Source organism: Canis lupus, chromosome 18 (genome assembly GCF_011100685.1).
Source record: "Canis lupus familiaris isolate Mischka breed German Shepherd chromosome 18, alternate assembly UU_Cfam_GSD_1.0, whole genome shotgun sequence".
Classification (NCBI taxonomy): Eukaryota; Metazoa; Chordata; class Mammalia; order Carnivora; family Canidae; genus Canis; species Canis lupus.
In genome coordinates this window covers 35,868,832-35,890,885 of record NC_049239.1, presented here as the reverse complement: position 1 = coordinate 35,890,885, position 22,054 = coordinate 35,868,832, and the positions used below count along the sequence as shown (strand labels likewise).

Genomic DNA, 22,054 nt, shown 5'->3' with positions numbered 1-22,054 from the left:
GTTGTCCTGGCAGTTATTAGTCTGGATTGATTAAGTTTGATCTCTGGGTTAATTTCACATGTAATCATATTATAGTTAGTCACACCTAGTGGCTCTATTAATTCAGATGTATTTGCACTTCCTTACCTATTAATTACAACCACCTCTGAAGACTGATTGGGTCTCAGCTACCGAAGAAAAGCAATCCCCATATATCAGGGAACGAATTACTGCCTCCCACACTAGGAGAACTTGGTTGACTTGGACGCTCTGTAGGAATATTATTGATGACATCTTTATTCTCTTCCTTCCTTGCAGCTGAAAGGTGCACCCGCTAAGTGAACCAGAAATACCAAGGCCAGGTCTAAATAGACTACCAGAACTCGCTTGGACCAGGATCTGGAAAAGAAGCAGCAGAAGAGGCACCTATATGAGATCAATACAAGTTTTATCGTAAGAATTTAAAAATATGCATTTGGGTGACATACACTTCACAGAAATTATTCAGCTTTTTCTCTGGATTTAACAAATGTTCACTGACTGAGTGAATTTGGTCACGGGCTGGATAGAAAGTCTGAGGCTGGACGTGCACTTAATCAACAAACACAGTACCCATACTCAAAGCTTGAACCACCTGCTATCCAAGTCTTTAACTTGGAGGGAAGCAGTATTTAGGGAGGATTATTTGAAGGACATCTCTTTCTCTCCAAAACCTATCCTTAATTTCTTCATTCAAGGACCTTTAAAACCATATCTTCACAGCCCTTCAAAGCATTGTTTTCACTGAGGTGCAATTTTCTGTGTTTTTGTCTGCTTATCTTGTGAAATGAAAACCACATTGAGATTTACTGTAAGAATTTTGTAGAGGACATTACACTCTACATTGCTAGGTAGATGAAGCCCTGCACAAGAAAATTCTGTTTGTTCTAGGTTCTAAGAAAAGCTCAGCATCTCCTCAAAGAAAATCGGAATCATATAACAGATTCTGTTTTCCTTTTCACACTGGCCACTAGGAAGCCCAGAGTTAGTTTTGAAGCTCATCTTTAGCAACTGTTTAGAATGTTAATATTTGTACACCTGCATTCTAACTCTCTTCTCCATCTTGATCATTTATTTTAATTTATATTTTTATCAGATTTTAGTCTTAGCTTAATGGTTTTTAAGGTTTTTTTTATTTTATTAAAGATTTTATTTATTTATTCATGAGAGACAGAGAGAGAGAGAGAGAGAGAGAGAGAGAGGCAGAGACACAGGCAGAGGGAGAAGCAGGCTCCATTCAGGGAGCCCGACGTGAGACTCGATCCCAGGTCTCCAGGATCACACGCTGGGCTGAAGGCGGCGCTAAACCGCTGAGCCACCCTGGCTGCCCAGTTTTTAGTTTTAGTTTTGGTTTTTGCTACTGTCCAATTTTGCCACATGTCTGACACTGGAGAATGTAATGGGATATAAGTACATAATAAACATCAAGAGTAACCCTGAAGATATTGACGACAAAAATTTGTGGGTGTAGATGGAGAAAGGTATGGAGAGGGGATTAAGTTAGACAGCCAGTAGGCTGATTGTATGTATACCAGTGCCTCAGTCTTCAACATCACCCAAAGGCAGAATCGTTATCTTTTCTACAGGTAGCAGAGCAGCTCTTCCCCACCTCCAAAGCCTGGGGCTTCCTATTTTTCTCTATCTGAATGCTGTTGACCTTTCCTATAACTCTAGGAAATTCCTGGAAACAAATCAAGGCCACAGTATGAAGGTGTTCTCTGGGCTTGTTCTCAGGCCATTTCCACCAAGTCTCATCTCTGACCTGCACAAAATCCTTCCTCTGCATGACCACCAGCTGGAGGTAGATCTGGAAAACTCTTCTCTACACAGCTGCAGGTGTCCCTGGAAGTTTTGGAAGGAGCAAAGAATAAAGTGCGGTGGAGTAGTTACCCCCCGACCAAATACTCCAGTACGTTTCATTCAATGCTCCTTTTATCTACTGAGACACAGACCTGGGTACTGTGGGGTGATCCAAAGAGGAGACAAGACTGGATTTCCAGAAGTAGTGGGACCAATAATAGTGTCTATTACATCCCAACTTTTAAATATTTTTGCACTGCAGGGGCATTTGGTGGTTCACTTGGTTAAACGTCTGCCTTGGTTTTGGCTCAGGTCATGATCTCATGGGTCATGAGATCAAGCCCTGGGTCAGGGTAGGGGTGTGTGTGGGGGGGTTCATACTCAGCAGGGAGGCTACTTGAGGATTCTCTCCCTTTGCCCCTTTCCCTTGCTTACGATGCTCGCTCGTTCTCTCAAATAAATGCGTTTTAAAAGCATAAATAAATAAATATTTTTAGCACTGGAAACTCTTTGCCCAACAAAATCATGCAGATTCACCTTAGGGAAAAAGAGCAGAGCTGGTTGGAGTGGACTAGGCTCTCAGACCTGCCCAGCCACAAGTCCCTTTGCCTTAATCTCTTTCACCTCTGGATGGAACCCTGGGGTTCCTTGGAGAGCAGCCTGGAGATTATTCACATGGCAGCACCTAGTGGCGAACTGTCTGGGTTCGAATCCTGACTCTGTAACTCACTAGTGCTTGATCTCGGGGGAAGTGGCATAACTTCTGGGACCCTCAGTTCCTTCATGTGTAAAATGGGGCCTGAAATTGTGCTTGCTTCATTGGAGTTGTTGTAAAGTTTAAGGGAGCATTTGACATATTAATTTAATAGTGCCACTTAGTCAATAAGTGATGAGTACTAATAAGCCCTATTAGTCCTATTAAGGACTTATTACTTTTAGTCTTTTGAATGACCTGCAAGTTACTGAATTCAGTAAATGAGGTACATCAACCTCTATCAAGACGAGACCTCTCAAGGAGGAAATCGTTTTTCCAGTCAGGGAAATGGTAAAAAAGCAGTGAAATTATCAACCCGCAAGTTGAGTACCAACACACTTAAGAGGTTTAAAAAAAAAAATCACCCCAAAAATCATATTTGGATTTTTCAAAAACCAACGAAAACTATTTGACTCCATGAGCCTCTGTTCCCTTTTCTGAAGAATGAAGGCAATGAACTCAGGCCCCAGGTTGGGGGAGGTTCAAATGAGGTCTTGAATGTGCCAAGCGTCTTTCGAGCTATTTGTCAAAAAGCCCCAAGGAGCCTTTGGCACCTCGTAGACATCAGTAAATATTTGTTGCTTCTGAATTCTTCCCATCTGGGAAGCTCTCCAACGTCCTGGAATCCCTAGCTCTCCCACCAAGCAGGTCAGAAAAGCAACTTAAAGTATTCATTTTAATGTCCATTTTTCCACTTTTCCCTTGAAAAAAACCACTTACAATGCTGCCAACTTTCTCATTCGGCTTTTTCTGGCCTGGTTGCATCTTATTAAGGGTCACTTCATTCATCAGCATAAGGAAGACTCCATTCTGTCAACAGGAGAGGAAGGGCTGGGTCTCCAGTCACAGGGTAAGGGGGGGATGGCAGGGGGGGGGGGGGGGGACGGTTAGAGATGGAGGGGAAACAGCCACAGGACACATTCAATTAATAAAAAGCTGCAGTTGAGATGGCCCAGAATTTCCAAACAGCCCTTCATTCTTGTATTACCTGCCCTCCCCCACACCCCCAACCAGCCGATCACTGGATGGTGAGGAAGCAGGTGCTAGTTTACAAAGCCTGTTCATTTATTCATTCATCCATTCAACTACTCATTCATTCACAACTATTTCTTAAGTGCCTACTATGTTCTGGGAATAGAATGCTGACCAAAAGTGCGTCCCCCGCCCCCCACTTTCTGTCCTCCCGCAGCTTGAGGGGCAGGGGTGGGAACACACACATCAGCCTTGTGGTCAGAGCTGTGACTAGGGCTCCATCCGGATCCGAAGGAGGTGCTGGCAGGACCTGGGGAGAGGGGTCCAAGGGACATCATATGCAAAGGCCCTACGGAAGGAAGAACATTTTTGAAACATGGACAGGCAAACTTTAGAAAGTTCCTTGTTTTTTGATGGGCCCCTTAGGGGGGGGACGCAGTGGTCCCCCCTTGGAGCCAAGCACTCGGGCAGGAGTCATGGTTCTAGTCCGGGGCCTGCTCACCGTGTCAGTTCCTTCTTGGACCTCAGTTTTCCAGCTGTAAAATGGGACTAAGCCCATCCTCGCGGCCCTAAGAGGAGAGGAGCAAGTGCAGTGTGTGGTCGTCCCCCCCTCCCCAGGGCTGAGCGGATGCGTCAGGACCACCGCGCTCCCCCCGCCGCGGGCCGGGCCGGGGTTCAGCGCCAGCACCCGGCCGCCCCCGCGGCTCGAGGTCGTCCCCTCCTCCCGCCCGTCGGCAACATATGCGCGGAGGAAAGTGCTACGATCGCCAAACGGCCGCCCCCCGCCGGCGCCATCTGCTCGGCCGCGCCGCCCGCCCGCCTCGGCCCGCCGCCCGCCCTGAGCCGCGCACCTGCCCGGGGACAGCGCCCTCCCTGGGGGCGGGGCGCTCCGAGGAGGCACCCCCCCACCCGCGGAACAGCACGTCCTGCGTGGGCATCCCCGACAGGCACCAGTAACCCGGCCCAGGACAGCACCTGCCCGGGGACAGCACGTCCTGCGTGGGCATCCCAGAAGAGCATCAGTAATCTGGTCCAGGACAGCACCTGCTCAGGGACAGCGCCCTCCCCTGGGGGGCAGGGCCGCTCCAAGGAGGGACACCCCCGCCCCCCCCCCCCCCCCCCCCCCCGCCACGGAATAGCACGTCCTGCATGGACATCCCCGACAAGCATCAATGTGTGCTTGTTAGCCATGTGTATGTCTTTTTTGGTGAGATTTCTGTTCATGTCTGCTGAGAAAATGCGCCGCATCACTTGCCATCAGGGAAATACAGATCAAAACCACAATGAGATGCCACCTCACACCAGTGAAAATGTGGAAAATGAACAAGACAGGAAACCACAAATGTTGGAGAGGATGTGGAGAAAAGGGAACCCTCCTGCACTGTTGGTGGGAATGGGAACTGGGGCAGCCACTCTGCAAAACTGTGTGGAGGTTCCTCAAAGAGTTAAAAATAGATCTGCCCTAAGACCCAGCAATTGCACTGCTGGGGATTTACCCCAAAGATACAGATGCAGTGACATGCTGGGACACCTGCACCCCGATGTTGATAGCAGCAATGTCCACAAGAGCCAAACTGTGGAAGGAGCCTCGGTGTCCATCGAAAGATGAATGGATAAAGAAGCTGTGGTCTATGTGTACAATGGAATATTCCTCAGCCATTAGAAACGACAAATACCCACCATTTGCTTCGACGTGGATGGAACTAGAGGATATTATGCTGAGTGAAGTAAGTCAATCAGAGAAGGACAAACATCATATGGTCTCACTAATACGGGGAATATAAGAAATAGTGAAAGGGATTATAAGGGAAAGGAGGGGAACTGAGTAGGAAAAGTTAGAGAGGGACACAAACCATGAGAGACTCCTAACTCTGGGAAACGAACAAGGGGTAGTGGGAGGGGAGGTGGGCGGGGGGATGGGATGACTGGGTGACGGGCACTGAGGGGGGCACTTGACGGGATGAGCACTGGGTGTTATGCTACATGTTGGTAAATCGAACTCCAATAAAAAGAAAAGAAAAGCCTTAATAACCTGGCCCAGGACAGCACCGGCCCAGGGACAGCGCCCTCCCCTGGGTGGTGGGGGCGCTCAGAGGAGGGACCCCCCACCCCCAGAAAGGCACATCCTGCATGGGCATCCCAGAAGAGCATCAATAACCTGACTCGGGAGACAGATATCCCTGGGTTCTCACATCGACTCTAAAACTCGCTGTGTGCTATTGGGCAAGTCACTTAACCTCTCCTGGCCTCTGTCTTATCTTCCGCGAAATGGGTATGATAAGGCCTGTCCTCTAGGATCGCCAGGCGGATTAAATAAGAAGTCTGATGAAAAGGGTTTTAGCACAACACACGGCATGTAAGTGAAACTTAACTGCCATTAATTTTATTCAAAGCCTGCCTTCCTGGGGCTTTAGGGTTACTTGATGGATTTCTGTAGCTCCTTAAAATTTCAGCTTGCTTCCACATCCCTCCTCTCTCACCCTCTTCTTCAAGCATGGATAAAGAAGCAAAAAGATTCTGCTGCTGTTTGGAACGCTACCCACTAGTGAGTGGCTGGGGCACTGGGGGACCCCTGGATTCCTCACCTTGTCCTGACCATAAATGAGACTCAGTTTGCAAAGATCTTTTGATGATTGCTCAGAAACCCCCTTTTGTTATAAAAGGCCACCAAAGGACCCGGCAAAGGAGTGGTTGATGGGAAGGCAGAGCGATCACAAAAGGTAAAATGAGAACAGGAAAAGAAGAGATGAGAAACTCAAAGTAGAGAAGTACTGCATTGGTTACATGAAAGATGGATCATTCCAAGACTTTATCTAATGCAAAGGTAAGAAGGCCTGAGCTTTAGTCAAAAGTCTGTCATTTACTAGCTTTGTTACTTTAGGCAATTGAGTTAACAAATATTCATTGAGCACCTACTGTGTGCCAGGTACCATTCTAGGCTGTGGGATTATAAAAGCAAACAAAACCTAGACCCTAGCCTCAGGGATTTGCAGTTTAATGAGACTCAGATAAGCATGAGTGCCTCATTGGAAAGTGCTATGGGTCCTCAAAGGGAAGCTTTCAACATCCTAGGGGTTTAGAGCAAATCATTGAGTCTCACTGTCCTCATTTTCCCCATCGGAGGCTGGGGACTAACAACGATGAGTAGCAGCCCATTTGTTCTTCACCCCATAACCTAACCTCCTATCCCTACTCCTACAGGCCACCACATTCTCCCCTCCATCAGCATCCAACAGTTGCCACAAGCCTTAAAGGACAAATAGGGAGAAAACTCTAGAAAACACAATATACAGAAAAACATCCTACAACCCAAGAGATGTAAATCATTGTCACAAACACTGATGTCACAGGTTAGCTACTACACACCAGGGTTCTCTAGGTCCTGAACAGTATCAACGGATGATGATGATGGGTGCTGGGGAGAGGCCTGGTAGTGGAAGAGGAGGAGTTGCCTCTCATGGGAGAATGAAGTTCTATAAGGGCCTTCAGTCATCTGACCGCTATTAACAAATGTGGGACTTAACAAATAGGTATTAGGCATATACTCTGTGCCAGACAGTGGACAACAGACTAAACCCCCCGCACTCAGGAACTTATCTCTTCCCACTGGGAGTTCAGAGTGCAATCGAATAATTAAAAAATATCCAGTGGTTGGTGGTAAGGAAGATAGAAACAAAGGGTTAGGAAGTTATGGTGAGTGTGGTTCTGAGCGCTCAAAGAATTTCTCGTCTGAACTTAACTGTCCCTTTGAAGGGAAGCAGATCATGAATATCTAACCCTAGGTAATATGTTCAGTTCACCCCAGCTTTTCTGAAATGATCTTAGATTAGATCTTAGATTTTGCCTTAGATTATACAGGCAAAATGAACTTTTAAAAAATACGCTTAATCTCATTCAGATTCAACCAATGCAACATGTTAACATATATCCTTCCAGAGTCTTTTCCATACATATATGATATATTTGGTCTAAAATGGGATCATAACCTACTGTGTTGTGATAATATTCCATGATAAACTTTCCTTACTGTTAATGTTAGACATATTTCTGCAACAGCATTTTATTTGTTTATTTATGATTTATCCATTTATTTGACAGAGAGAGAGCTAGAGCGTGAGCAGAGGGGGAGGGAGAGAATCTTTTTTTTTTTTTTTTTTGAGAGAATCTTCAAACAGGCTCCATACTCAGAGCAGAGCCCAAAGCAAGGCTCAATCCTGGGACCCTAAAATCATGACCTGAGCTGAAATTGAGAGTCAGACACTCAACTGACTGAGCCACTTAGACACCCCCACTGCAACAACATTTTAAGTAATTTACCACATCCTTAATTCCATGTTCTCAGGGCCATTGTTATCTTCCTGGGTCTTTTGGAACTCTTTCAGGCAACAAAGGAGCAGAGAAATAAGAAGATGTTTCTGAGAGGAGGCGGTGTCACCTTTTGGGGCCCAACTCCTTCCAAAAACAGGTAGCCTGATGTCTTAAATTTGAGGACTGCTTGTGGTTTAAGTCCGGCACCCAGGATCATTTTGCACTAGGAAGAGCCAACCTCTTATGTGTCAATTAGTTTACTGTCTTATTAAATTACTTATCAATAACAATTTAAGGGACCCAGAAGGTCCACTACAATCGCTGACCTGGAGCAATTGCTCAGGGTCCCTAAGGCTCGGTGTCCTCCTTCATGAACCCGGAATGATAACAATACTTGCCTTAAAGAGTTTTTGCAAGGAGTAAATGAGGCAACAAGCATGAACATGCCTGTGCTAAAGCAGGAGGATGTTTTATTGACAATAGATGATAAATGCCAGGACCTTCGCTAAGCACTTTGCATATTTAATCCTCAAGAAACCTTAGTTGGGTTGGTATTTTCATTTCCATTTTATAGATTTGGAAACCAAAGCTAGAGTGTCTAAATAATCTGCTCAAGAAATGGAACTGAAATTCACCCCAGGCCTATCTGAATTGAAAACCCATGTCTTAAAAAAAAAAAAACACTCCACCTGCCTCCCCAGCTACGTGGAACTTGAGTAACCACCACAACCAAATATTCCATTAGCATTTTAGTGCCCAAATTCCCTTAACCCCAAACCTCTGCTAACTCACGTTGTAGGTACAACCTCTTGAAGGAAACTCCTCTGTGGACTTCTACTAAGGACTGAAATGAATGTGTCCAGATTGATGCTTGCAGTTATGTCTAGCTCAGCTGGTCTTCTAGAACCTCTGCCTACAACATGAGCTGGAATGCGCCAGTGCCACTTTTGTTGTGGCACATCTCTGGCAATATCTTTTTTTTTTCAGCTTTATCAAGGTATAATTGACAAATAAAATTGTACAATATCTAAAATGTGTAACATAATCGTTTGATGTATGTATATGTTGTGAAAGGATCCACGCCCACACACACTGAGTTAATAAACACATTTAATCACTTCATGTATCTACCTCTTTTTTGGGTGAGGACATGAAGTTTTACTCTCTGGCAATGTCTTGATGTCAAGAAGCAGGAGTCCTGCTACTGCCTCCCCCACATTGTAGGTTGCCCTCCAGTTCCCTTACTTGCAAAATGAGTAAGATTGTCCTTTACTTGAGCTACGTTCACTTGAGGATAGAATACAGCAGATAGAAATGTTTCCTAGCTTACTAACACAGCTCTTTGTTTCTGATTCGAGCCTTGCTTCCTCCCTGTATCCTAAGTAACTACCATCACCTCTGTACAGGTCAGGTGGGAACCATGTTTCCATCACCATTTGATAGATGTCCATGGGACTCGATTGCAGTGTGTCCTTGTCAATGATGGTTTCAAGAGATGAGCTGGAGATGAATGGCTAAGTTAGAATGGGAATCCCACAGCAGGAGCTCTCCAGCATTACAGAGTTTAGAGAGGCTCTTTTCATAGTATGCTTTTCATGACTCTTTCTCTCAAGGAGCAGCTATTTTACCAAGATGGGTAAGTCAGGATGAGTTCTGACGTCAGCAGCCACCCTGAAACCATCAGTCTCTCTGATCTCTAAGCCATTTGCTACATGTGACTCTATCATGTCAACAACCATTTATTGAATGCCTACTATGTGTCAGGTGAGATCCCACCATCCTATGAACTAGAGATACAGTAGCAAAGAGTACAGATGTAGTTTCTGGGTCAAGGAGCCTGGAGACATCAGCTTTCCTTACGAAAGAGTTTCCCTCAGGATTCCTAATGTCTTTTCTGGCGCTTTGGTCCATAAAAGCACCAGGAAATCCATCAGCTGTAACTTTGTATGCCATAATCCCAACTGTGGACCAAATTCTAGCCTTTTCTTTCAAAAGCACCTTGACTCTTACTATATTTGACTTAAAGCCATGGACTCTGGAACCATACTGCCTGGGTTCAAGTCATGACCCTGCTCCCTGCTACTTACTGACCTAGGGCAAGCTACTTAACCTTTCTTGCCTGGGTTATCTCGCTTGCAAAATGCGATAACAGGAATAATCAACACGATCTAGTGCTTATCATATGCCAGCCAAGTGCTTTAGATATATTAACTCAAGATCTTTATAACAGTTCAACAGGCTAGGCACTGTTAATATCCCCTTTTACAGATAGGAATCTGAGTCACAGAGATATCAAGTAACTGCCAGTTGTGAAACTAATTTTATGAGATTGTTATAGATTTAAATAAGGAGGGTAGAAAGTGGTCAGTGAATTCCTTCTGTTATTATTGATGGCAATTTTAAGTGAAAAAAGTGGGCAAATCTCAACTATGAGGAAAAGCACATAGAAAGATCTAGAAGGAGATATATTAAGACACTAATAGCAAGATGATTATAGGTGACATTTTCATAGTTCTTTGGATTTTTATAAAAGCTTTCCGAATATTTTACTGTGAATAGGTGTTTCTTTAATATTCAGAGAAAAATAATGCTAAAAATCCTGGGGGAAAATAAATGTGGGAAGCTTCTCCTCTGGCCTAGTATTTGAAGGGCCACTTCCTGCTGGTCCTGGTAAGCAGCTCTCGTCTCCTTGAGGGTTCTGGGTTCTGGGGGAGGGTGGTGCCAGGGCCCTCTCAGTTGGTGACCTCCACTTTCAGGGGCAGGAGGGGGCCTCAGGCAACATCCGCTTCCCCAGTGAGTCACAGATCCCATTACTCACTTAGCTTCATTATATCTTTAATTATGACCTTTTAGTCTGAGTGAAAAAGAAGTATAATTTTACTTTAAGAGATATGCCAGGCCTACGCTCCCAACATTTCCAGGTTTCATGGAAATTGCAGGGATCATAGAAATTTAACCTGATAATTACTTCAATATTTCAAGGCACACAGTTTTACTCTCAGAATAATTATGGGTTGTTGTTTTTTTTCTCCCAAATTCTTTTATTTCTCCGTTATTACAGGCTATGCTCATTTCTGTTGTGTATGCTTAGAGACATAGAAGAATGCAGGGCATCCTCATATACTCTGGTCCATAGCACCTTATTGTTAACATTTGTTCTTTGATTTTCTCCTATTATTATTTCTCTTAGACTATAAGTTTTATGTGGGCAAGGAAAGCACGTACTTCATCCACTCTGTCCCCAGCACTTAAAACTTAGCACACAGCAGACATGCAAAAAGTGTTTGTTGAATGAATACCCAAACAAATCTGTTTTTAAGGGATTTTACTAGTTGCATTTGTTGTATTATAAGGAAATCTTGACGTCATCAAGCTCGTGTTGAGTGCCTACATCGGAAAGGCAGCATGGATCCACCATGCCGTAGTAAGCCCTTGGAGCCAGAAGGGTTTCAGAATTCAGAATTTCCAAATTTTATAAAGGGTGTTTTACCTAACTTCCAGCAACAACTGAAGCAGCACCCCGCCATGATCAAACAGCAAATGTGTATGTATACTTTGCTGTGAAAATGTATGAATATACACCTTACTTGGGACAAATAAACACTATAACCTCAAGTCAGCTCAGGTGAGTTTTTGGTGCTTAACAATCCAAGTTGGGTCCAGTTTTGAGCCAAATGAGTTAGAAGAACTTCCGGTTGTTCGGATGTTGGTGCTACCTGGGGACCTGGACGGCCCAGTGCTTGAAACCCAGAGCTGGCATTCATTCAGAGCCACCACTTAATGACTATAACCTTGGACAAATTATTTATATTCTCCGCCTTCAGTTTTCTCATTTCTAAGAGAGAATGACAACAGAGCCTACCACACAGGGTTGTTAGGAGAATTTAACAGTTAGTATGTAAAAACCTGACCCACGGTAAGGGCTCAGTAAATATGAGCTATTAACATATTACCTCACTTCATGATGCAGACAGCTTATGAGACACTCAGTATTTTGGTCATTTGACAGGTGAGGAAACAGGAAGCCCGGCAGGTCAAGAACCTGGCCCAATGTCACACAATGAGAATTTGACAGAGCAAGGGTTTGAAATTCCAACTACAGCATCTTGTCCATTCGACCAACTCAGGTAAATTCTCGTTTCCATTCCAGATTCCTTTTGTCAGCTTGTGCTCTCTGCTTTCCCCTCTCCAGCACTGAATTTTTGAGGGCGGAAAGAAAAAATTAAAAGCCCAGGAAAATTAGAAAGTGTTTAGACACGCATTTTATTAGCAGATCCCGTCTCTCTCCTCTCTCTTTCTTTCTCTTTTTGTTGAAAAGCAAGAGGCAAAAGAACTTGGCACCATTTCCATCATGTCGATTCTTCTGGGTTTCTCAAATGTTGCGACCCCTGGAAAGCCAGGATTCATGCTTACCTCCACTCTTCATTAAGGCGGCCGTGGCCGTGAGATCGGGAAGGCAGGCTGCTGGTGCAGTGGGTGGGCGTGCTGAATAACACCCGAACCACAGCTGGGGCTGCCCTTGTCAGAGTGCCAGCCTGCCTTACCCAGTCTGTTCTCGCCCGCTACCTGGCCCTCGCCCATCTGCTGCAGAATTCATAAAGTGCTGAAGATCACAAACATCTGAACCTATTATAGGTAACATACTTCAATTACATTCTGATTGTGGGCTTGGCTTCCTCCAACCTCGGTCTCTAATGGCACAAGGATCAAACTCTCCCCACAAAAAAGGGGCATTATTCTCTAGATAGTTCTGTCGTTTGGGGTGTGCTTAAGAAGAAGCCATTCTTCTATATGCCATGTGCTTGGGGTTATTCAGTTATCTGGCAAAGGTATCCACAGATGTTAAGAAAATATGAGAGAGAGAGAGAGAGACAGAGTGACAGAGAAGAGAGAGCTGGTTTAAAGCCCTCTCATGGGAACTTACTATGTTTGTGTGTTGATCTATTTGCTTTCTCCATTATGGAACAAGTGATTTGTTAGTTGAAATGACCTTCGCTCTCCTGAGGGTTATCTATCCTGGTTGTTGACTTATATCATGCAATCTGTGACCACTCTTCCAAGGACATCGAAGAATAAACCGCCATATGTCCTCGATCTACTGCTCCCACACGTCCCTGTATATGCCCCTGCCTGCCTGGGAGCCATGGGCGGCCTTGGGGGTGGGGGTGGGGGGTGGCACCCTGAGCCAAGGCAGACCACAGGTTGCCCGAGTGAGAAGCCAGATGAGGAGGACAGCTCAGCCTGTTTGAGGCAACTTTCACTTCCATTTTTTACTGAATATGCAAAACAGCGGTTACAAGACACACACCAATGCCCAGCTGGGCCATATTAAAAGCTTGAGGCAAAAAGAAAAATCAGCAATACCAGTGCTGTTCTTATTTAAACTTTTGATATTCTGTACACACGGAATTTTTGCGTTAACTTTTATTTTTCAAAAATACTGCTTCAGAACCTGATTTATCTTGATTACCCGGTTTTTGGGCACCCCCTTTTTGGCACCCAGGTCCAGACCCGGTAGACACCAAATGAAGAGTGAGAAAGCTGGAATATTTACTCCCCAACCCTTACCCTTCATTGGTCGCAGGTTGGGGTGTATTAATTAACTCTGGCACCTGCAGCCTGCCCCGTGTGCAGGTTAGACGGGGGCCAGCAGCAGCAGGCACAGTGTCTGTTATGGATCAGTCACTGAGGCCAGAGATGTCCTTTCCAAAAACTCTACAGTTTGAAGGAGCATTTCCCAGAACCATATTCTGAGTGGTCCTATGACTCATGAGCACCCTACACAGTCTGTGCAGTCTTTTTCTTTTCTCAAGTTTAGATTTTGTCTTTGTCACCTAAAACCAAAGAGTCCTGATGCTTGCCGGCAGTGGCTCTTCCAGCGTGTTAGGGGAGGGGTGAAACGGAGGTGGGGGGACAGGGCAAGGTTCCTACACTTGTACCATCTTCAGGGCTCTACCCCTCCAACTCATAGCGGGGAGGCTGAGGAAAAACTGGGGGATCCAAAGTCATTCTCACGAAATGACCTTAGATTTTACAGTTGGCACTTTACAGTTCCAAATCCCGTTCACTCTCCTAGTTTTTTTTTTTCCCCCCTTACAAAGGCTTAGAGGTGCAGGCAAGGCAAGCTATAGAATCTCCATTTCACAGAAGAATAAACCGAGGCTTCAAGAGGCCCTTGACCCATCTATAGCTAAGGGGTAGTAGAACACCTTGGCTTCTCCTTCACCAGCCTCAGACCAATGCAGATGCAAAACAACTTGGCCTATCTTAAAGGAGAGTCTTTCCCTTTTCTTCCATAAATGCAAACTTTAGTTTATTGGTTCCATTGCATGAATTCCATAAGGAATGACAAGGGAGTGTTGGTGCTTCTCAGGAAGAGAGATCTTGCCTTTGTCACCTCCAAATCTGCAGCTCCAGTACAGCTCTTCGCAGGAACAAGTGCTCAGTCGATGTCTGTTGAATTGGATTAACACCAAGGAGGGAGCAGCTCAGAACCTTCTGGTACCAGAAGATGCTAGAACGTTTAGAGGCAAGCCTGGAGTGGTAAGAACATTTCCCTAGCATGTACTGGGCCCAAATGCTTGATCTTCCAGGAATCTTCCTGACTCCTACACCCATGTGCCTAAATCACACATGCTGTGTCCACTCAGAAGCTATGGGGCGTCACATTGCAGGTCAATATAAGAGGCTTGATAGAATAGTCTGGTCTTACTGAAGGCGTTTCTTTTCCTCTCCCGCCCTCCAAGAGGACTCTAGGGTTATTCCACATTTTTGCATCCAAAATCTAGAGCAAAAATGAGAGGAGGAGAAGTAGCAGGCATTCTAGACTTAGCAGGATGGAGGCAATTGAGGGAAGTTTGAGGGAAGCGTGTCTATGAGAGCATGGGATATGAGGCCACCATGAGAAGAAAAAAGGGGTACAAGATTGTTGCTGGGGGTTATGAATCAGATTCCCATGGGATCAGTAGACACTACGATTATTTTTGGTTCCTTTGGAAGAGGTATGTTTAAATGCCAAACTACTCAGGACTAAAGTATGTGGGTCAATAGGATGTCATAGGAAGATGAGCGGAGCTGCTGGGGGTATCCAGGCTGAGGCCAGGTGACCCCTCAGTGGGAACGTTGGTGAGAGACTCCCAGGTGTGATTGGATCACCACACCTTTCCAATTTTATGTATCTCCTAAAACTCCCATCCCGGCTAAGGATGGAGAAAGCTCAGCCAATTTGCTCATCCCTGCCACGTTGTCCCTCTCCTGACTTATCAAACGTTAATCAGTACGTACCTCCCACCCCATCTTAATTATTTGCAATGATCCGTGATAGACAAACAACTCTGTAGCTTGAAATCCGCCCCCCCCCCCGCCAATCAGGCAAATATTAAATTATTCACATTTTTCTTGCAGATTTTTCATGAAGCGAGTTGGTAATCAAACGACTCCCAAATGCCTTCACCATTTTATGGTGGGGATCCTGCCCTTCTTCTTAATGTGTGTGTCTTCATGCCTCAGCTACACTCAGCGTTCGCCTTTCCTGTTTATGTTTATTTTGGAAGCAAAATGTGTTTACAAAATCAGTTAAAAAGTGTTAATGATCAGTTTCCAGAACACTAATGCGAATCCAAATTACTTTCACATGAATCAAGACAAATTTCAAAATGCCATTTGATCATAAACTGGTTTAAATTTGTGTTATAAGTAGTGCAGCAAATCTGAATATATGCCTTTTTTTTTTTTTTTTTTTTTTTTTTTTTTTACAGAGACCAGACCAGTTTAAAATAACCATTCTGATGGCATGAGGAAGTTCAGATCAAAAGTCTCCTCTTAGGGGGATAGAAGTTAACTTTTGGGTGTTCACATGGGAGGAGGTACTGGGGAGCATAAACCCAACCAACCAGAGGAAAAGTATTGTTTATAACCGTCAAGAATAGGATTGGAAAAAAAAAAAAAAAAGAATAGGATTGAACTGTGAAACGCCCACGATTTTCATTCATCTTGTTCGTTTTTACTTTTCCAATGCCCAGAATAGGGCGTGGCACATTAGAGGCCCATGACAATATTTGCAGAATTAATGAATGAATAAAATCAGTTGTGTAAATTGTAAAATTTAATCTGAGATTTTATGTTCTCTAAACTGATATTAAAATGATGACATTCATGGCTGGTTAGAACAGAAAATTGAGGGGCATCTGGGTCCCTCGCTCTCAGCTAAACATTTGACTCTTGATTTTGGCTCAGATCGTGATCTCACAGTCATGGGATCAAGCCTCGTGTAGGGCACCATGCTTAGCAAGGAGTCTGTTTGAGATTCTCTCTCTCCCTCTCTTTCTGTCCCTCCTCCCTCAAATAAATAAATAAATAAATAAATAAACTAATTAATTAATTTTAAAAATCTTTTTAAAAAAGAATAGAAACTTGAGAGCCACATCATGGGAAATTACTGATTCCATATTCAGATCATATGCTTCCTTCCTCTGTCCCCTACCCCATGTGGGCTACCCAGTACATTTGTTCCCAGCACTGGGGGTTCTGATAGTCTGGGACACAGGCACAGTGTTGGCTTAAGCTTGGCCTGTTCAGAGTCACAACTGCTGTCCACCTGAATTTACCGGAATGCACTTTTTCCAGTGGGTCCATTACTATCTTTAATGGGTATGGAGACTTGGGGGGTAGCCCTGTGCCACTTCTGGGCTGTTAGAAGCCTTCTTCTCCTGACTCAGATGGCCTAGGACAGTCCTTCCAGAGGCCCTAGGGGCCTGGGGGAAGACAGATCTGGGATCAGAGGGAGAAAGTGAAGCAAGGCTGGGCTATTGGGAGACTTCCACCTCCTGCCCAGGCACCCTTGTCTTGCTTTGATTTGCATACTAGGTTATAAGGTAAGGTTTTCTTTGATGAAAATATTCAGGTGTTATTTCCTTAAAAGGAGTTTAAAATATTTAGCTACAAAGTCCCAAAGGAGCTGGCAAAGGATAAGGCCAGTGATATAGATCCAGCTCCCCAAGGAACTGCCCACCTCTGAGATCATGCATGCATGTGTGCAGAGGGGGGCCTTCATTAGAAAGGATACAGCTTTCGATTCTTTAGGCCATTTTACAAAATCTCCCCTACGTCTCTGTGTTTGGAAATATGTCTAAATCAGGGGCTTGGTTTCCATTCAGAGGTACGTGCAGAAGTGGGGGAAATTTGACTTCTATGTTGCCCAGTGTTCTAAATGTTCCCTTTTCTGGGCTGTCAAGGGCACTTTTGCTCTCGGCACCCAGAGCAGAATCTGATAAACCCATTCATAAGCAACTTTGAGAGAGTCCAAGCTTATGTCCTACAAGGACAAGTAATGGTTTCAGAGAAAGAAGGAAGCAAGGGATTTGTCAGTCAGGAGAAAATCGTGGCTAAGAAGTCTCGGAGGCTGAGGAACCTTCCTGGAAAGCCCTAAGAGCCAGGACCTGCTCCGTGTCCCCGAGTCATCACCTAGACATCAGGCAGGAAACACCTGGCTGGATGCCACAGTCTCTCCTCAACCCTCTAAAGCCAGAACCATGTGAGGGGAAACAGCTTTGGATTACAACCCAATCTCTAAGAGTTCTGTAACTCGGAGGTGCTGAAGTCACCATTCTGAGCTGTGGTTTTCTTCACCTGTAAAAACATGGTAAAAATGTGTTCCTCCTACTAAGCTACTCCAAAAATTAATGTCTGGAAGGTTTTTGACACATAGAAGGTCCTCAATAAATCCTAGCTATTACTGATAGCTACTACTGTCTCCACACTGCTTTGAAAGGACCTAGTGGAGTTTACTTCTAATGGGGAGACATTTTGGTTTTTAAGTAAAATCTACATAAAATCTACACTATGTTAGATGGGATACGTGCTTTAGAGAAAACCAGAATGGGAAAGAAGAATGAAGAGCACTGCGGTTGTGGGGTTTGAGGGGAAGCCCCATTTCTGGTTATAAGAAATTACCTTTCTCTACTTCATCAAGGAGATTTTACTGTCAGATAACTATAAATAGGAAAGCAGAGCCTGGAAAGACACTCACAAATGCTGTCCTTGGGTGGCAGCTGGTGTAGGACTTTGGGTCTTGAGTCTTAGTTTTGGTTTGTTATTTGCAAAGAGGTCTTGATCGCCATTGCACTTGTCTTTGACTGTATTTTCTTACCTGTAAATTGGACATAATAATCTTTGGCTTCTGTACATGAGCTGGAGAAGCCTCCTCATCTCAGATTAACAAACAAGGGCCAGGGTGTGGCCGCTGCAGGTTGCTATCCCAGGAGACAAAACTACTGAAGATACAAAGGAAATAGCCACTCCTCCTCCTTCCTATGCACACACACACACACACATTTTCCCCTCTCTCTCTCTCTCTCTCTCTTTCCTGCCAAGTTGTCAGGGGACTATCGGTATTGTCCTCTGAAATGAAACCTCCCAAGGCAAAGGGAGCAGACTTACACTGAGATAGTCCAGAAGGAGCTCTTCCATCAGGAATGGCCGACTCACCGTGTCCCTTAAAGGTGCTGCCTTGATTTGTGGATTTCAGCATTGTCCAGGCTCCGAGGGACCATTGACTAGTTGCAGGTTGCTGACAAGTGAATGCTTGGTCCTGAGCTGTATGTATTTACTGTACCATATAAATAATAAACACTAATAACTCACTTCATCCCTTACGATTTCTCCATCCATTTCCTGGCCATTTCTGGACCTTTCATCACATACCAGATTGTGTCACTGACTTTTATTGCTGGCTGCTCATGCAGGGTGAGAAATCATTGTTGCCTCATAAATAGCTAGCATCATTTTTTCTCTTGTGGAAAAGGTATTCCAATGCAACCTAAATTTCCAGCAACCAAGAGGTGTTTAAATAAATCATCCCCCATCCATTTGATGAAATTATGCAACCATCAAGAATCATGATTTTGAAAGCTATTCAACAGTCAGGAGAAAATGGTGGCTAAGAAGCCTAGGAAGCCAAAAAGTGCACATCACAATGTCAGGTGAAAAAAAAGCAATACAGAAAACCATATATCCAGCATGATCCAATTTCGCCCGGGCGTTTCTATGTAGATTTATGTGTGTACATTAATGAGATGGCAAGAAAATGCCTAAATTATCCTTTCCGAATGGGATGGTCGTAGTGATTTTTATTTTCCGCACTTTTCAGATTTTCCGCAGTGTACTTTTAGAAGCTGCAAATAGGGTTCTTTATTAAAAATTATTTTTAAATAACATTTTAATTCATTCACTCATAGGTGTTATGTCTCGGTTGAAAACATTTCAAGTTGTTTGAAGACACAGACAGTAGCCAAACAGGGGGAGGCAAGGGGCAGCGTCCGTGAAATCAGCACGACGAAGCTCACTCTTATTTGGAGGCTCCTATTCGGGCCTTTTGTTTTAATTTTTTTCCTCTCTAAATATGAAAAATCCTATCTACACACACACACAGCCCTACATATATAGACATATGGAGTGTATTTTCTGTGTTCAGATTTACACCCACCTAAGAAATTAGCCTATGAAAGCCCCATCACTCACAGAAACTATTGCTGGGGAGGAGGGGGCAATTTTATTTCGTTAATTTTTAACAAATCTCAAATGTTGCCCACATCTCCTGAAGCCCGGAGGAAGGATAATCAAGTCAAGCCCCATTGACTAGCAGAACAGTGAGCTGTGGAAAATGACTTCTCAGCACTCCACAGGGCCACAGCTCCATTTAAATAACATGTTCATTATTCAGATGTTCAGCCTTCTTAAGGGGGCTGTTGACCTGCCCAGGGTTCGCCCCAGCTTCTGGGGACCCTGCGGCACCCCAGGGCCAGCCTCTCATCCATCTGCATCACTGTGCAGCCCCAGGCAGCCCTGCGATGGGTCCTCAAAGCAGCACTGAGGGGGACGTGAGCAGCTCACGACTGTTGTCATTTTACAGATGGAGAAACCAAGGCTCTGACAGATGGGGTGACTTGCCGGCGTCATGCAGCCAATCGGGGGGTGGCCATACCCAGGCGTTCTTCCTCCAAGACCATCGCTATTTCTAACATCTGAAAGCATCTCACACACCAAACCTTCTCTGCACTGGTCCGTTTTGAGAAGGTACAAATGCAATCCGCTAGCTCATGTCAATGTGGACGTTTAAAAGCAGACTGCAAGCAAGCAACCAACAAAGGCAAGAATAACAACCATAGAAAAGGGACAGTTGCAGCAAACATTTTTAAATAAAGTGTAAAAACAGAGTGCAGATTCCGAATTGTAGGCAACTTGCCAAGAGTGGTACCCAATTTTTGGTGTAATCACTGTTGGGCAAAATGCAGCGAGTGGAGCAAAAAAGGAAAATACCAAAAATGAACACAATGCTATTTTTTTTTAATTGAGCAGCTACTATGCACTTTTCTGAGCATCCTACGTGTCGTAGCTGGTATCATCCTTACAACAACCTTGTGAAGTTGGTACTATTATTATCCCCATTTTGCAGGTGAAGAAACCGAATAATGAGGTCACACAGCTGGGCCAGAGAAGACGGAAAAGCAGTTTTGAGTTGTTCAAATGTGAGATGAAGTATAGTTTCCAGCTCAGCCAATTCCTAGTTGTGTGAACGTGGGTATATACTTAACCCCTCTGAGCTCCAAGCCTCTCATTTATTACACAGGGATCAGAAAATGAGGCTCTTGGGACACCTGGGTGGCTCAGCGGTTGAGCGTCTGTCTTCAGCTCAGGGCGTGATCCCAGGGTCCTGGGATCGAGTCCCGCATCGGGCTCCCTGTGTGGAGCCTGCTTCTCCCTCTGCCTGTGTCTCTGCCTCTCTCTCTATGTGTCTCTCATGAGTAAATAAATAAAATCTTTTAAAAAGGTAAAGAAAGAAAGAAATTCAGGCTCTCACCCTTGATGTAAGGGTTTAACGAGGTAACACGGGGAAAAAATCCTACTACCACACTGGGCACATAGTAGATGCTCAATGAATTGTAACCAGTTTTGCTCTCCTCCTCTCCTCTTCTACCTCTCCCTCCTCGCTTCTCCTTTTTCTTTGCTGATTCTTCCGATGGTTCTAGAAAGGGAAGTAGGTGTAGTCGTTTGTTCAACAAACATCCTGGTGCCAAGCACTAGACTGGATGCTGGAGAGAGCACTGGCCCTCCTGGAGACTCATAACCCCACATGGTGACTGACTGTCAGTGGGAGAGCCACAGGGGCTGGGGCCTTCGCATGGAACATGCTCACTGCATCATTCACTTTATCTGTCCTGCCAGCATGTGAGTTTATGACCCTGGTCTCAGGTGACATCAATCAAGAATTTTTGAAGACTCTATGGACACTGTTAGGTGCCTCCTGGTTGAGCCTGATTTCTGGCGGGGCTTTAGTTGCAAAGCTCAAGCTCACCAAAGCCTGTGTTCAACTTTTGTTGAAGATGGGTGTGAAAGGCTGGAGCCCCAAAGAACAAACCCAGGGCTGCGCCACAAGACTAATAAATGAAATCGTTGCCATGAGATATTTCATTAACTCATCCATAAGTCACCCATCTAGTATCTATCTAACCATAGCAGGTTCTAGTCACAGGCAGGGTGCTGAGGATATATATTGACGAATACAACTCTGTTCCTGGCCTTCAGGAGTTCATGGTTGAGCAGAGTTGCCAGCTAGGAAAGAAGTCACAGCTAGTTGGTGCCACAGCCAGGCCTAGACCTCAGGTCTCCCGGTCACAGCAGAGAACTTCTTCCCCTCTGCCTCACAATTACCACCTTCACTTTCCTCCTTTGTGTCGGCAGAGCCGGAAGTCTGGTTCTCATGGCAACCAGACTCTATGCCTCATAGAGTATCAAGACCGTTCACCCAGAAAGTGCTAAAGCAATAGCTTCTGTTATTTAACGCTGCATAACAAACCACCTCCAAACTTAATGGCTTAACATAGTTTTTATTCCTGCTCATGAGTCTGTGAGCTGACTGGACTCAGCCGGGAAGTTCTTCTGCTGGCGGGGCTTGGGAAGCACTCCTGCCATTGTAATCCGATGGTGAGTGGGCTGGAGTTACGTGAGGACCTGAGGACCACCGGGTCAGAAGGCAAAGATGGCTTTCTCACATGTGGTATCTTTTTCCATAGGGAGTCACCCTCCAAGGCCCCACTGGGTGGCCTCTCTCCAGCAGGGTAGCTGGACTTCTTACATGGTGGATGGTTTCCAAGAGCACACAAGTGGAATTATCTAGGCCTTCTTAAGGCTTGGAACTGGTACAGT

The 22,054-nt window shown here is 44.8% G+C and overlaps 1 long non-coding RNA gene across 3 annotated transcripts in view; it reads left to right on the top strand.

Annotated features, from left to right (window-relative positions):
- Positions 1 to 8,797, top strand: part of LOC111090954 — a 34,833-nt gene extending 26,036 nt beyond the window's left edge. For all 3 annotated transcript variants that reach the window (XR_005373409.1, XR_005373408.1, XR_005373407.1), the window contains 3 exons: positions 298 to 432; positions 1,693 to 1,927; positions 8,652 to 8,797. This is a non-coding gene — a long non-coding RNA (uncharacterized LOC111090954). The remainder of the gene's footprint in view (positions 1 to 297; positions 433 to 1,692; positions 1,928 to 8,651) is intronic.
- The last annotated feature ends 13,257 nt before the right edge of the window (positions 8,798 to 22,054 follow it).